This window comes from Somniosus microcephalus, unplaced genomic scaffold (genome assembly GCF_052327205.1).
Source record: "Somniosus microcephalus isolate GS21.2 unplaced genomic scaffold, FLI_Smic_1.0 unresolved_chr8, whole genome shotgun sequence".
In the NCBI taxonomy this organism is placed as follows: Eukaryota; Metazoa; Chordata; class Chondrichthyes; order Squaliformes; family Somniosidae; genus Somniosus; species Somniosus microcephalus.
The window spans coordinates 43066628-43082242 of NW_028225186.1; positions in this window are offsets into that span (position 1 = coordinate 43066628).

The window sequence follows — 15615 nt, forward strand, 5'->3', positions numbered from 1 at the left end:
TGCAGGAGCTCCGACTCGACAACAAACTCATTACTGATATCTATGAAGACTCCTTCAGCGACCTTGGGAGTCTCAGGAATCTCACGTTTAGAAACAACAGGATCTCAATTGTTTTCAGCAACTGGTTGCAAATCTCAATAACCTGGACACATTGGACCTGGGAGGGAAAAAAATTCGAAGCCTCACCAGCCAGTCTTTCTGTGGATTACACAACCTGACCAAGCTTTATCTCGATAGGAACTTTATAACCCTTATCAGCAGGGAGATCTTCGACATCCTCCCATCATTACGAGTGCTGGACTTGGCCAGTAACCTGATAAGATACAACACTGGCCTGATTGCAGCATCTCCCTTTGTTAACCTCACAAACCTCTACATTCTCAAACTACAAGCCCAGCAACCCTACGGCATCAACATTATTCCTCCAAAGTTTTTCAACGGCCTCATCTCTTTAAGAAGCCTGTAAATTAGAGAGAATAAAAAGTCGCTGTCCAAAGACAGATTTGAAGACCTGATCAATTAGAAGAATCCGCTCAATGCCCGATGCTTGCAACGGAATCCACAGTCTGAATCCAGGGATCTCCAAGAATCTCCAGAGTATAAAGACACTCAACCTTGAAAATGTTTGCCTCCAATCCATGTCTCTTGACATCTTTGGTAACCTTTCCAACCTCAGGACATTGTTCTTGGTGAAATACTTCATTATGATCATCAATAGCACGGTTGTGGAACACCTGCCCTCCCTGACTTACCTGGATGTAAGGAAGAACCCGTTCCCCTGCACCTGTGACATCAGTTGGTTTCAAAACTGGTCCCTGTCCAACCCCAGGGTGCAGGTTTTCTATTTTTACAACCAAACCTGTGCAGGTCCGCCAACCGAATACTTGTTCAAGTTTGATGCTCGCGTTTGTTAATTGGATATTGGGCAGATCATGTTCCATATAACTGTGCCGGTCTTGATCTTGTTCATGCTCATCCCAATAATCTACAGCAAAGGGTACCGGCACATCAAGTATGGGTTTTATATATTCCGATCGTGGTTGAATGACCACAGAGGGAGAGGAGAGAGTCAGCAGTCCTACAGGTACGATGCATTTATCTCCTATAATTCTGAGGACGAAGACTGGGTTCTGCAAGAGTTGGTGCCAAACCTGGAAACGAGAGGACCTCAATGTTCCATACTCTGCCTCCACCACAGGGATTTTGAGCTGGGCAAATATGTCATCGACAACATCGTGGACAGCATCTACCAGAGCAGGAATACCATCTGTGTGATGAGCCGCAACTACCTTAACAGCGCGTTGTGCTCCATGGAACTGCAGCTAGCGAGCTACAGGCACTTCCACGAAATGAAAGATATCATCACCCTGATCTTCTTGGAGAAGATTCCAGATGCTGAACCCTCAACCTACGACAAGAAGAGAAAGGTCATGAAAATGAAGACCTACATCCACTGGCCATCAGACATCGAAGCTCAAAAATTGTTTTGGGTCAAAGTGAGAGAAGCGATTAAAGGTTCCAACTGGGCCAAGCAGGGGATTCCCGCTGCTGAAAATTAAGCTTCAAGCCTAGAAATCCACAGTCTTACCGCAGGCCCTTAAGGCACGGTTAGGGGAAACATGGTGGCTGCCGCACTTCCCACATGTTTTGGAGTGCGCCGCTCAACTTACCGCCCTCGGTTAATTGTGCACAACTCCCCCAGTGGCTGTGGAATGGCCAGTGGAAGGCTGCTGAATTTCAGTGGGGGAGACTGCAAATGGCCTTGCAGGACGACCTCGAGCAGCTCTGGCCCTGGAAGGCATGGCTGTAGACTGCACCACCTCGGCATGGGCGGCAGCAACCTAGGCTGGCTGACAGACAGCGGCAAGAGCAATGGTGGAGTGGCAGAGGTGGGAGTAGGAATACTGTCATACTGAGAGAGGGCAGCAGGCTCCTGGTCCCCAGACCCACTGCCACTCCCCCCGGGGCGGTGCCTCAACATTCCTAGCAATCTGTTGCTGGCCAGATGCGGGGCGGCTGTGACAACCTGCGAGCCCCGTTCGATACTGGTAAACCCAGCCATGGTGGCAGCAGTCTGAGCTTGGGTGGCAGCAAACTGAGGCTGCAGGAGAGCACTCTGATACAGCGTGATCTTACAAGTGGCGCTCCAAATGGAATGACAATGAGGTGCTGCTGCATCAAAGAACCTCCCCTTTAAGTACTGGAGAAAGTCGAGGCCAAACATGCCTTGCAGTCAGACTGCACCCGCTATTGGCCCATCTATTGAGCGATAAACCAATGAGCAGCGGGTTTAGTGCTGAGATCAGCGTAATAATCATGTAAAAGAGCACCCAGCATGAATTTTGCGTGCTACTTAGATCACTTTGTCCAGACACAGCTAAGTAACGCTGGGCCATGACTCCGCCCGTTTTCGGGCCATATCCGATTTCTTGGCCAGTGTTCCTCAAAGCCCCTTTGGTTCTAGTGGCAGGGCACCCACTCATCTCGGAACCCGCTGCCACACGCTTCCATCCACCTCTGACACAGTCCCTCCTTATTGTTAATCCTGGTGTGGTGAGGACGGTGTTGGACTGGGGTGAACAAATCTAACATGTCACACAACACCAGTTTTATTTGAAATCACAAGTTTTCGGAGCGCTGCTCCTTCGTCAGGTGAAGTGAACAGATGCATAAAGACACAGCTTATATAGTCAGAATTATGCCAAGATAATCTTTCTAACTGCCTTTTATCACACCTCGGCAGAGAGATAATCAGAGCAATCAAAGGTGTGAATGCTGTCCAAACTGGTCAGTCAGGAAAACATTCCATCAAAGAAAAATGAGGTAGGGTCACAAGGGATAAAATGTTGCAGATGCTGGTGTCGGTATGAAAAACAACAAACAGTCAAAAAAATATTTGTTTTGCTGGAAATCACAGCAAGTCCATCCGCATCTGTGTAGAGAGAACAAGCCAACGACGACTCGCGTCTGGGTGACCCTACATCAGGTGGGGTTACATGTAGCGTGATATGAACACAAGACCTCGGTTGAGGCCGTCCTCATGAGTGCGGAACTTGGCTATCAGTTTCTGCTCAGCGATTTTGTGTTGTCGTGTGTCTCGAAGGCTGCCATGGAGAATCCTTACCCAAAGATCGGAGGCTGAATGTCTTTGACTGCTGAAGTGTTCCCCGATTGGAAGGGAACACTCCTGCGTGGCGATTGTTGTGTGGTGTCCGTTCATCCGTTGTCGCAGTGTCTGCATGGTCTCGCCGATGTATCATGCTCCGGGGCACCCTTTCCTGCAATGTATGAGGTAGACAATGTTGGCCGAGTCACATGAGTGTGTACCAGGTATCTGGTGAGCGAAGAATCACTGAAAAGACTACACGATAACATCAACATGTTCCATCCCACCATCAAACTCACCATGGACCACTTCTCAGAATCGGTTTCATCCTTGGACACACAAATCTCCATCAAAGACGGACACCCCAGCACTTCTCTCTACCGCAAGCCCACGAACAACCTCAGGATGCTCCACTTCTCCAGCTTCCTCCCTAACCACGTTCAAGAAGCCGTCCCCTATGGACAAGCCCTGCGAATACACAGGATCTACGTAAAATCGTAGAGCAGAAACTGATAGCCAAGTTCCGCACTCATAAGGACTGCCTCAACGGGGATCTTGGGTTCATGTCACGCTACATGAAACCCCACCTGACGTAGGGTCACCCAGACTCGAGTAGTCGTTGGCTTGTTCTCTCTACAGAGATGTGGACGGATTGCTGTGATTTCCAGCAAAAAAAATGTTCTTTGTTTTTCATACAGGCCCCAGCATCTGCAACATTTGACCCCTTGTGACCCCACCTCATTGTTCTTTGAGACAAACATAGAAACATCGAAGATAGGAGCAGGGGTAGGCCATTCGGCCCTTCGAGCCTGCTCCGCCATTCAATGTGATCATGGCTGATCATCCAAATTCAGTACCCTGTCCCTGCCTTTTCCCCATATCCCTTCATCTCTTTAGCCTCAAGAAATATATCCAACTCTTTCTTGAAGATATTTAATGAACGAGCCTCCACCGCCCTCTTTGGCAGAGAATTCCACAGGTTCACCACTCTCTGGGTGAAGAAATTCCTCCTCATTTCAGTCCAAAATGGCTTACCCCTTATCCTTAGCCTATGACCACTGGTTCTGGACTCCCCGGCCATCAGAAACATCCTTCCTGCATCTAGTCTGTCCAGACCTGACAGAATTTTATAGGTTTCGATGAGAGCCCCTCCCAATCTTCTAAACTCCAGTGTGTATAAGCCCAATCGAAACAATCTCTCCTCATACGTCATTCCTGCCATCCCAGGTATCAGCCTGGTGAATCTTCACTGCACTCCCTCCATGGCAAGAACGTCCTTCCTCAGGAAAGGTGACCAAAACTGCACACAATACTCAAGGTGCGGTCTCACCAAGGCCCTGTACAACTGTAGCAAGACATCCTTGTTCCTGTACTCGAACCCTCTTGCTTCGAAGGCCAACATACCATTTGCCTTCTTAACCGCCTGCTGCACCTGCATGCTTACCTTCAGCGACTGGTGCACGAGAACACCCAGGTCTCTTTGCACTTCCCCTTCTCCCAATCTATTGCCATTCAAATAATAATCTGCCTTCCTGTTTTTGCCACCAAAGTAGATAATCTCACATTTATCCACATTATAGTGCATTTGCCATGTTTCTGCCCAATCACCCAACCTGTCCATATCGTACTGGAGTTTCCCGACATCCTCCTTGCAGCTTACCCTCCCGCCCAGCTTTGTGTCGTCTGCAAATTTGGAGATATTACATCCAATTCCCTCGTCCAGATCATTAATATATATTGTGAACAGCTAGGGCCCTAGGACCGAGCCTACGAGTCCCACTAGTCACTGCCTGCCACTCGGAAAACGATCTGTTTATTCCAACACTTTGCTTTCTGTCCGCCAACCAGTTCTCTATCCAAGTCAATTCCTTGCCCCCAATCCCATGTGCCTTAATTTTGCACGCTGATCTCTTGTGTGGGACCTTATCGAAAGCCTTCTGAAAGTCCAAATACACCACATCCACTGGTTCTCCCTTATCTATTTTACCAGTTATATCCTCAAAAAATTCCAGTAGATTAGTCAAGCATGATTTACCTTTTGTAAATCCATGTTGACTTTGTCCGATCCTGTCACTGCGTTCCAAGTGCTCTGCTATTACATCTTTTATCATAGACGCTACCATTATCCCCACGACCGATGTCAGGCTTACCGATCTATAATTCCCCACTTTTTCTCTACCCCCTTTTTTGAATACTGGGGTAACATTAGCTGCCCTCCAATCCATGGGTAACGGTCCAGAGTCTATCGAGTTCTGGAAGATGACCAGTAATGCATCTATTATCTCTAGGGCCACTTCCTTAAGTACCCTGGGATGTAGACCATCAGGCCCTGGGGATTTATCCGCCTTCAGTCCCATCAATTTTCCTAACACCATTTCCCTACAAATACTGATTTCTTTCAGTTCCTCTCTTTCTTCAGACCCTATATTCCCCGGCATCTCTGGGAGGTTATTTGTGTCCTCCTTTGTGAAGACAGAACCAAAGTATGTATTTAGTTGGCCTGCCATTTCCTTGTTTCCCATTATAAATTCCCCTGATTCTGACTGTAAGGGTCCTACGCTTGACTTCACTAATCTTTTTCTCTGCACATATCTATAAAAGATTTTACAGTCAGTTTTTATGTCCCCTGTTGGCTAACTCTCATATTCTATTTTCCCTTTCTTAATTAATCCCTTTGTCCTCCTTTGTTGACTCCTAAACTGCTCCCAATCCTCAGGATTATTGCTTCTTGTAGCCAATTTTTTGTCCTCTCCTTGGATGTTATGCTATCCCTAATTTCCCTTGTTAGCCACGGTTGAGTCACCTTTTTTGTTTTATTTTTATGCCAAACTGGGATGAACAAATTCTGCAGCTCATCCATTCGGTCTTTGAATGTTTGCCATTGCCTATACACCGTCATCCCTTTGAGCGCCATTCCCCACTCAATCCTACCCAACTCGCTTCTCAGACCATCGTAGTTTCCTTTATTTAAATTGAGGACCCTAGTCTCTGAGTCAACTACTTCATTCTCCATCTTAATGAAGAATTCGATCATACTATGATCGCTCCAACCCAAGGGGCCTCGTGCAACAAGATTGCTAATTTATCCTTTCTTGTCACATAATACCCAGCCTAAGATGGCCTGATCTCTGGTTGGTTCCTCGACATATTGGTCCAGGAAACCATCCCGTAAACACTCCAGGAATTCCTCCTCCACAGTATTCTTACTAATTTGGTTCTGTCTGACCTGTTTGGACACCATTCACACCTTTGATTGCTGTGATTATATCGCTGCCGAGGTGTGATAAAAGGCTGTTAGAAAGGTTACATGTAATCATCTGGCATTATTCTGACTATATAAGCTCTGTCTTTATGCATCTGTCCACTTCACCTGACGAAGGAGCAGCGCTGCGAAAGCTTGTGATTTCAAATAAAACTGTTGGACTATAAATTGGCGTTGTGTGACTTCTTACAATTGTTAATCCTGTCATTGCTGCTATTGAGCCAGGATATGGCAAAGGTACAGACACACAATGTAAGCACAGAATAAAGCCATAAACATCTGGCCCCCGTATGTCGGCTCACTGTCATCTTTCCATCCAACATCTGCTTGAATCTGGGCCAGACTGATGGCATGAACGACACATTGGTCCGTGGTATTCTGACACTGGAGGACACTAATCCACAGCACAATGCTCTCTGCACTGGAGCACAACAGGAGATCTCACTCACATTCCCAGTGGCCTGAGGATGGGCCGGTGTGAGAAATCCAGTAAACAAACCTTTCATATTATCCACTAATTTTGATACAATATTGGCTCCCATGACAGGATAGCCCTGGTGCTACCCATTGCAGGTAATTCCAGGATATACCTGCAGGGATGGTGATTGCAGGTAATGCCCAGACACCCCTGGTTGGACAGTGATTACTGGTAATGCCCGGATACCCCTGTTGGGACAGTGATTACAGGTAACGCCCAGATACCCCTGGTGGGACGGTGATTACTGGTAATGCCCAGATAACCCAGGTGGGACGGTGATTACAGATAATGCCCGGATACCACTGGTGGGACAGTGACTACAGGAAATGCCCAGATACACCTGGTGGGACAGTGATTACAGGAAATGCCGAGATACCCCTTGTGGGATGGTGATTACCGGTAATGCCCGGATACCCCTATTGGGACAGTGATTACAGGTAATGCCCGATACCCCTGGTGTGAAGTTGATTAAAATTATTGCCCAGATACCCGTGGTGCGATGGTGATTACAGGTAATACCCAGATAGCCCTGGTGGGATGGTGATTGCAGGTAATCCCCAGATACCCCTGGTGGAACAGTGATTACTGGTAATGCCCGGATACCCGAGGTGGAACAGTGATTACTGGTAATGCCCGGATAGCCCTGGTGTGAAGGTGTTTACAGGTAATGCCCAGATACCCTTGGTGGGATGGTGATTTCAGGAAACGCCCAGATACAACTGGGGCGGGAGTGATTACAGGTAATGCCCAGCTACCCCTAGTGAGACGGTGATTAGAGGTAATGCCCGGATACCCCTGGTGGGACTGTGATTACAGGTAATGCCCGGATACCCCTGGTGGGACAGTGTTTACAAGTAATGCCCAGATACTCCTGGAGGGTCGGTGATTAAAGGTAATGCCCAGATACCTCTGGTGGGACCGTGATTACAGGTAATGCCCAGATACCCCTGGTTGGAACGGTGATTACAGGTAATGCCCGATACCCCCAGCTCTCTGTGGAATGAGGCACGCTGTCAGCCCCAGGGCTTTCCTCAGACGGTTGTGAGCTGTCCCCCGCCCGCCCCTGGAATATGGCCCTCCCGCCTGGTGCACAGCAAGTGAGCTGCAGATTAAGAGCCTACACCCCATCGAGGACCGAGCATTTGGGCGGCAGCTCACCAGCCCGGCTTCCACATCTGTGGGGTCCGAAGAATGGAGTAAAGGCTGCTGAGACTGTAGAAGAGAAATGAGCCCAAGGCAATGATTAAGTGGTAACTGTCACTGCTGACAGAGGCAGGACAGAACCAGTGCCCTCAGCCCCTGTACATTTATAGCACTGCACTGTCTATCTGACGCCAGCGAGTGGCAGCATTGAGTGACAATGGGGAATATGACACTGATCTCCACACACACATCACTGTGTTACAAAAATATTTTAAAAGACTTGCATTTCTATACCAGCTTTCACCACCTCAGGACGTCCCAAAGCAAATCACAGCCAATGAAGTAATTTTTGAAGTGCAGTCACTGTTGTAATGCAGGAAACGTGGCAGCCAATTTGCGCACAGCAAGCTCCCACAAACAGCAATGTGATATGGCCAGATAATCTGTTTTTTTAGTCATGTCGATTGAAGGATAAATATTGGCCCAGGACACCAAGGAGAATGACCATGCTCTACTTCGAATAGTGGCCGTGGGATCATTTACATCCACCAGAGAGAGCAGTTTAATGTCTCATCCGAAAGACAGCACCTCCTACAGTGCGGCACTCCCTCCCTCCCGACAGTGCGGCGCTCCCTCCGCACTTCCTCTCTGATAGTGCCATGCTCCCTCAGTACTGACTCTCCGATAGCGCAGCGCTGCCTCAGTACTGACCCTCCAAAGGTACGGCGCTCCCTCAGTACTGCCATCTGACAGTGCGGCGCTCCCTCAATACTGCCCCTCCGACAGTGCGGTGCTCCCTCAGTTCTGCCCCTCCGACAGTGCTGCGCTCCCTCAGTACTGCCACTCCGACAGTGCAGTGCTCCCTCAGTACCGCCCCTCTAATAGTGCAGCACACCCTCAGTCCTGCCCCTCCGAAAGTGCGGTGCTGCCTCAGTACTGCCCCTCCAACAGTGCGGTGCTCCCTCAGTACTGCTCCTCCGACAGTGCAGCGCTCCATCTGTACTGCCCCTCCGACAGTGCAGCGCTCCCTCAGTACTGCCTCTCCGACAGTGCAGCACTCCCTCAGTACTGCCCCTCCGACAGTGCAGCACTCACTCAATAGAGCCCCTCCGACAGTGCAGCTCTCCCTCAGTACTGCCCCTCCGACAGTGCAGCACTCCCTCAGTACTGCCCCTCCTACAGTGCAGCTGCCCCTCAGTAGTGCCCCTCCGACAGTGCAGCGCTCCCTCAGAACTGACCCTCCAATAGTGCAGCTGTCCCTCTGTGCTGGACCTCCAACAGTGCAGCGTACCCTCATTACTGACTCTCCATTTGTGCTGTGCTCCCTCAGTACTGGCCCTCCAACTGTGCAGCGCTCCCTCAGTACTGCCCCTCTGACAGTGCGGCGCTCCCTCAGTTCCCGCACTCCAAAAGTGCAGCGCTCCCTCAGTACTGCCTGTCCGAAGGAAACATAGAAACATAGAAGATAGGAGCAGGAGTAGGCCATTCGGCCCCTCGAGCCTGATCCGCCATTCAATGCAATCATCCAAATTCAGTACCCATTCCATGCTTTCTCCCCATATCCCTTGATCACTTTAGCCTTAATAAATATATCCAAATCCTTCTTGAATATATTTAATGAATTGGCCTCTACGGCATTCTGTGTTAGAGAATTCCACAGGTTCACCACTCTCTGGGTGAAAAAAATCCTCCTCATTTCTGTCCCAAATGGCTTCTCCCTTATCCTTAGAGAGTGACCCCTGGATCTGGACTCCCCGACCATCGGGAACATCCTTCCCGCATCTGGTCTGTCCAGTCCCGTCAGAAGTTTATAAGTTTCAATGAGATTCCCTCTCATTCTTCTAAACTCCAGCGAGTAAAAGTCCAATCGACGCAATGTCTCCTCATACGTCATTCCTGCCATCCCAGGTATCAGCCTGATGAATATTCGCTGAACTCCTTTCAAGGCAAGAACATCCTTCCTCCGATAAGGCGACCAAAACTGCACACAATTCTCAAGATGTGCTCTCACCAAGGCCCTGTACAACTGGAGCAAGGCATCCTTGTTCCTGTACTCAAACCCTCTCGCTACGAAGGCCAACATACCATTTGCCTTCTTAACCGCCTGCTGCACCTGCATGCTTACCTTCAGTGACTGCTGCACAAGTATACCCAGGTCTCATTGCACTTCCCCTTCTCCCAATCTATTGCCATTCAGATAATATTCTGCCTTCCTGTTTTGCCACCAAAGTGGATAACCTGACATTTATCCACGTTATATTGCATCTGACATGCTTCTGGCCAATCACCCAAACTGTCCAAATCATACTGGAGTTTCTCGGCATCCTCCTCACAGCACACACACCCACCCAGCTTTGTGTCGTCTGCAAATTTGGAGATATTATATCTAGTTCCCTTGCCTAGATCATTAATATATATTGTGAATAGCTGTGGTCTAAGGAATGATCCCTGCGGTACCCCACTAGTCACTGTCTACCATTCAGAAAAAGATCCATTTATTCCAAATCTTTGCTATCTGTCTGCCAACCAGTTCTCTATCCAAGTCAATACCTTGCCCCCAATCCCATGTGCCTTAAATTTACAGTGCGGCACTCCCTCAGTGCTGACCCTCCGACAGTGCAGCGCTCCCTCAGTACTTCCCCCACCGACAGTGCAGCGCTCCCACAGTACTTCCACTCCGACGGTGCAGCGCTCTCTCAGTACTTCCTCACCACCCTCCCCCTCCGACTGTGCAGATTTCCGTCAGTACTGCCCCTCCGACAGTGCAGCAGTCCCTGAGTACTGACCCTCCAACAGTGCAGCGCTCCATCATTACTGCCCCTCCAACAGTGCAGCGCTCCCTCAGTACTGCCCCTCTGACAGTGCAGCACTCCCTCTGTACCGCCCCTCTGAAAGTGCAGTGCTCCCTCTGTACTGCCCCTCCGACAGTGCAGCGTTCCCTCAGTACTGCCCCTCTGACAGTGCGACGCTCCATCAGAACCGCCCCTTCGACAGTGCAGCACTCCCTCAGTAATGCCCCTCCAACAGTGCAGCACTCCCTCAGTACTGCACCACCGACAGTGCAGCACTCCCTCAGGACCACCCTCTGACAGTGTAGTGCTCCCTCAATACCGCCCCTCCGACAGTGCAGCACTCCCTCAGTACCACCCTCTGACAATGCAGTGATCCCTCAATACCACCCTTCCGACAGTGCAGTACTCCTTCCGTACTGCCCTCCGACAGTGCAGCACCCCTTCAGTACCAACCTCTGACAGCGCAGTGCTCCCTCAATACCGCCCCTCCGACAGTGCAGTGCTCCCTCCGTACTGCCCCTCCGACATTGCAGCATTCCCTCGGTAATGCACTGGGAGGGTCAGCCTGGATTTTTATGTTCAAGTTTCTGGAGTGGCACTATGAACCCACAAACTTCTGACTCAGAAGAAAGATGCCGACCCACTGAGCCACAACTAACTCAATCCAGAGCATCCTATGCTACAAGGGTAATAAACCTTCGGTAATTCATAAGCACGTTCCCATCGTTACTGGTAGGTGAATCACGGAGTCAAGTTTGGAAGTCCCACCCTGCTGGTATCTCCATCCAATCTCACTCAGTGTCTCTCGGCTTTCTGCTGGAGTTGCTCCAGGAGACCAGCGATGATCCCATGGGATCTCGAGACCTGAGTGTGACAGCGCGCCACACGCACTGCTCAAAATCGCAAGAGGCCCTGCCTCGATAGGTATGAAATAGTTCAGTGTTTAGATTGTGCTGTGTTCCCTTTCGAGGCACTGGACAGGAGGGTGGGCAGTAGAAGGCTTCAGACTGCAGGAATATATCAATGGACTGGTCACGTAGTCAGAGCAGAGGCAAATGGACTTCAATCCGGAGAAGTGTGATGAAATGCACTTGGGGAGGGCTAACTAGGAAAGGGAATACACATTAAATGGTCGGAGGTTGAGAAGTACAGAAGATAAGAGGGACCTTGGAGTGCATGTCGACAGATCCCTGAAGGTAGCAGGACAGGTCGATAAAGTGGTTAAGAAGGCGTAAGGCATACTTTTCTTTATTAGCCGAGGCATAGAATGTAAGAGCAGGGAGGATATGCTTGAACTGTATAAAACACTAGTTAGGCTGCAGCTAGCTTACAGTGTGCAGTCCTGGTCACTACATTACAGGAAGGGTGTGATTGCTCTCTAAAGGGTGCAGAGGAGATTTACGAGGACGCTGCCTGAGCTGTGGAATTTAGATATCAGGAAAGATTGGATAGGCTGGGGTTGTTTTCTTTGGAACAGAGGAGGCTGAGGGAAGATCTAATTGAGCTGTATAAAATTATGAGGGGCCTAGATAGAGTGGATAGGAAGGACATATTTCCCTTAGCAGAAGGGTCATTAACAAGGGGGCATAGATTTAAAGTAATTGGTCGGAGGTTGAGAGGGGAGTTGAGGAGAACCTCTTTCACCCTGAGTGTGGTAGGGTCCAGAACTCACTGCCTGAAAGGATGGTAGAGGCAGAAACCCTCATCACATTTAAAAAGTACTTTGATATGCACTTGAAGTGCCGTAACCTACAGGGTTGTGGACCAAGAGCTGGATTGTGGGATTAGGGGGGATTGCCCTTTGTCGGCCGGCACGGGCAAGATGGACCGAATAGCCTCCTTCTGTGCTGTAAATTTCGATGATTCTATGATAAAGGCAAACGGGTGCGTTATATCCTGACTAGTCATTTGCTGCTTCATCCGTTGTGGAATAAATTCACTCAACTGCCAACCGTGGTTCAGTGGGCAGCACACTTGCCTCTGTGTCAGAAGGGAGGGGGTTCAAGTCCCCACTACAAAGAGTTGAGCCCATAATCCAGGCCGACATTCCCAGTACTTCATCTACCCCACAAGGTGGCTGATTGCCCCAGTAAGTCCAATCCACATAACACAGATAAATCACTGTCCGATCATTCCCCTCACAATCTACAGTGAAGTGATGGAAGGAGTCATTAATAGTGGCAGCAATCAGCACCCGCTTACCATTAATCTGGTGAATAATAACCTGCTTACCGATATCCTGCTCACCAGCCCTCACTTCGAGATCCGCCCAGAAACACCACGGCTCCACAATAAGAACTTCCATTTCAGGAATGGTATGAACACAGCGAAACGACCACAGGCAGCTAACAGGCAAAAAAGACCAGAGCCCAGTCGAAGAAGATATTAGGGGGGGGTGACAAAAGGCTGGGTTGAAAGCGGAGTTTTAGAGGAGGAGCGGGTGGTGGAGAGCCGTAGGGAATTAGGGAGGGGATTGCAGAGTGTGGGCCCAAGGCGGCTAAAGGCACGACCGCCAATAGTGTGATGAAGGGTGGCCTGGATTGGGGAGGTTTGCAAGAGTCAGAGGGCTGGAGGAGGTTACAGAGATAGGGAGATAAGAGGGAGTTGAACATAAGGATGAGAATTTTAAAATCGAGGCATTGCCAGACTGGGAGCAAATGTAGATCAGCGACTGCAGGTTGTGATGGGTGAGCGGGTCTTGGTGTGAGTCAGGATGCGGACAACGTAGGTAGAGCTCAGGTTTACAGAGGGTGGAACATAAGAACATAAGAAATAGAAGCAGGAGTTGGCAATTCGGACCTCCGAGCCTGCTCCGCCATTCAATGTGATCATGGCTGATCTTCTGCCTCAACTCCATTCACCGGCCCTATCGCCATTTCCCTTGATGCCCTTACTTGTCAGCAATCTATCGACTTCTGTTTTGAATATACCCAAAGACTGAGCCTCCACAGCCCTCTGGTGTAGAGAACTCCAAAGATTTACAACCCTCTGTGTGTAGAAATGTCTTCTCATCTCAGCCCTGAATGGCTTACCCTTTATGCTGAGGCTGTGGCCCCTGGTTGTTGATTCCCCAGCCAAGGGAAAGATTCTCTCAGCATCCGCCCTTTCAACCCTGTCATAATGTTGTATGCTTCAATGAGGTCCACTCTCATTCTTCTGAATTCAAGAGAATACAGGCCTAGTTTACTCAATCTCTTCGCATGCGGCAGTCCCGCCATCCCAGGAATCAATCTCGTGAGCCTTCATTGCACTCCTTCTACGGAATGTATATCCTTCCTTATGTAAGGAAGTTGGGAGGCCGGCCAGGAGTGCATTGGAATAGGCGAGTCCAGAAGTAACAAAGTCATGAATGAGGGTTTGAGCAGCAGATAAGCTGAGGCAGGGGCGGAGTCGGGCGAAGTTAGAGGTGGGGTCGGAAGTTCTCCTTCGGATTGACTAGGATGCCGAGGTTGCGGACAGTCTGGATCAGCCTCAAACAGTGGCCAGGGGGAGAGCAGGAGTCCATAACTAGTGAACAGACTTTGTGGCGGGGAACTCCCTGTGATTGGGTTACAGTACCTGGGCACTCCATATTACTAGGGTACAGTCCCTGGCCAGGCCTTTTACTGGGGTACGATCCCTGGGAATTCTCTGTTACTGGGGTACAGTAACTGGGCATGCCCTGTTACTGGGGTACAGTCCCCGGGCACTCCGTGTTACTGGGGTACAGTCCCTGTGCACTCCTTGTTAATTGCGTATGGTCCCTGGGCATCCCTGTTATAGGTTACAGTAACTGGACACTCCCTGTTACTGGGGAACGGCCCCTGGGCACTCTCTGTTACTGGGTTACGGTCCCTGGGCACTCCCTGTTACTGTGGTACAGTCCCTGGACACACCCTGTTACTGGGGTAAGGTCCCTGGGCACTCCCTGTTACTGGGGTACTGTCCCTGGGCACTCCCTGTTACTGGGGTACAGTCCCTGGGAACTCCCTGTTATTGGGCTCCAGAACGTGGGCACTCCATGTTACTAGGGTACAGTCCGTGGCCACTCCCAGTTACTGGGGTACGGTCCCTGGGAATTCTCTGTTACAGGGGTACAGTCCCTGGGCACGCCCTGTTACTGGGGTACAGTCCTCGGGCACTCCCTGTTACTGGGGTACAGTCCTTGGGCGTTCTCTGTTACTGGGGTACAGTCCCTGTGCACTCCCTGTTAATTGTGTATGGTCACTGGGCATCCCTGTTATAGGTTACGGTTCCTGGGCACTCCCTGTTACTGGGGTACGGACCCTGGTCACACCCTGTTACTGGGGTACGGTCCCTGGGCACTCCCTCTTACTGGGGTACGGTCTCTGGGCACTCCCTGTTGCTGGGGAACGGACCCTGGGCACTCCCTGTTACAGGGATACAGACCCTGGGCACTCCCTGTTACATGAGTGCAGGGCTGCACACTCCCTGTTACTGGGGTTCGGTCCCTCGTCACTCCCTGTTATTGGGGTACAGTGCCTGTACACTCCCTGTTACTGGGGTACAGTCCCGGGCACACCTTGTTACTGGGGCACAGTCCCTGGGCTCTCCCTGTTACTGGGGTACAGTCCCTAGGCACTCCCTTTAACTGGAGTACAGTCCCTGGGCACTCCCTGTTACTGGGGTACAGACCCTGGGAAGCCCTGTTTATGGGGTACGGTCCCTGGGCACTCCCTGTTATGGGGTACAGTCCCTCAGCACTCGCTGTGACTGGGATGCAGTCCCTGGGCACTCCCAGTAACTGGGATACAGTCCACGGGCAATCCCTGTTCCTGGGGTACGGTACCTGGGCACTCACTGTTACTGGGATACAGTTCCTGCGCAATCCCTG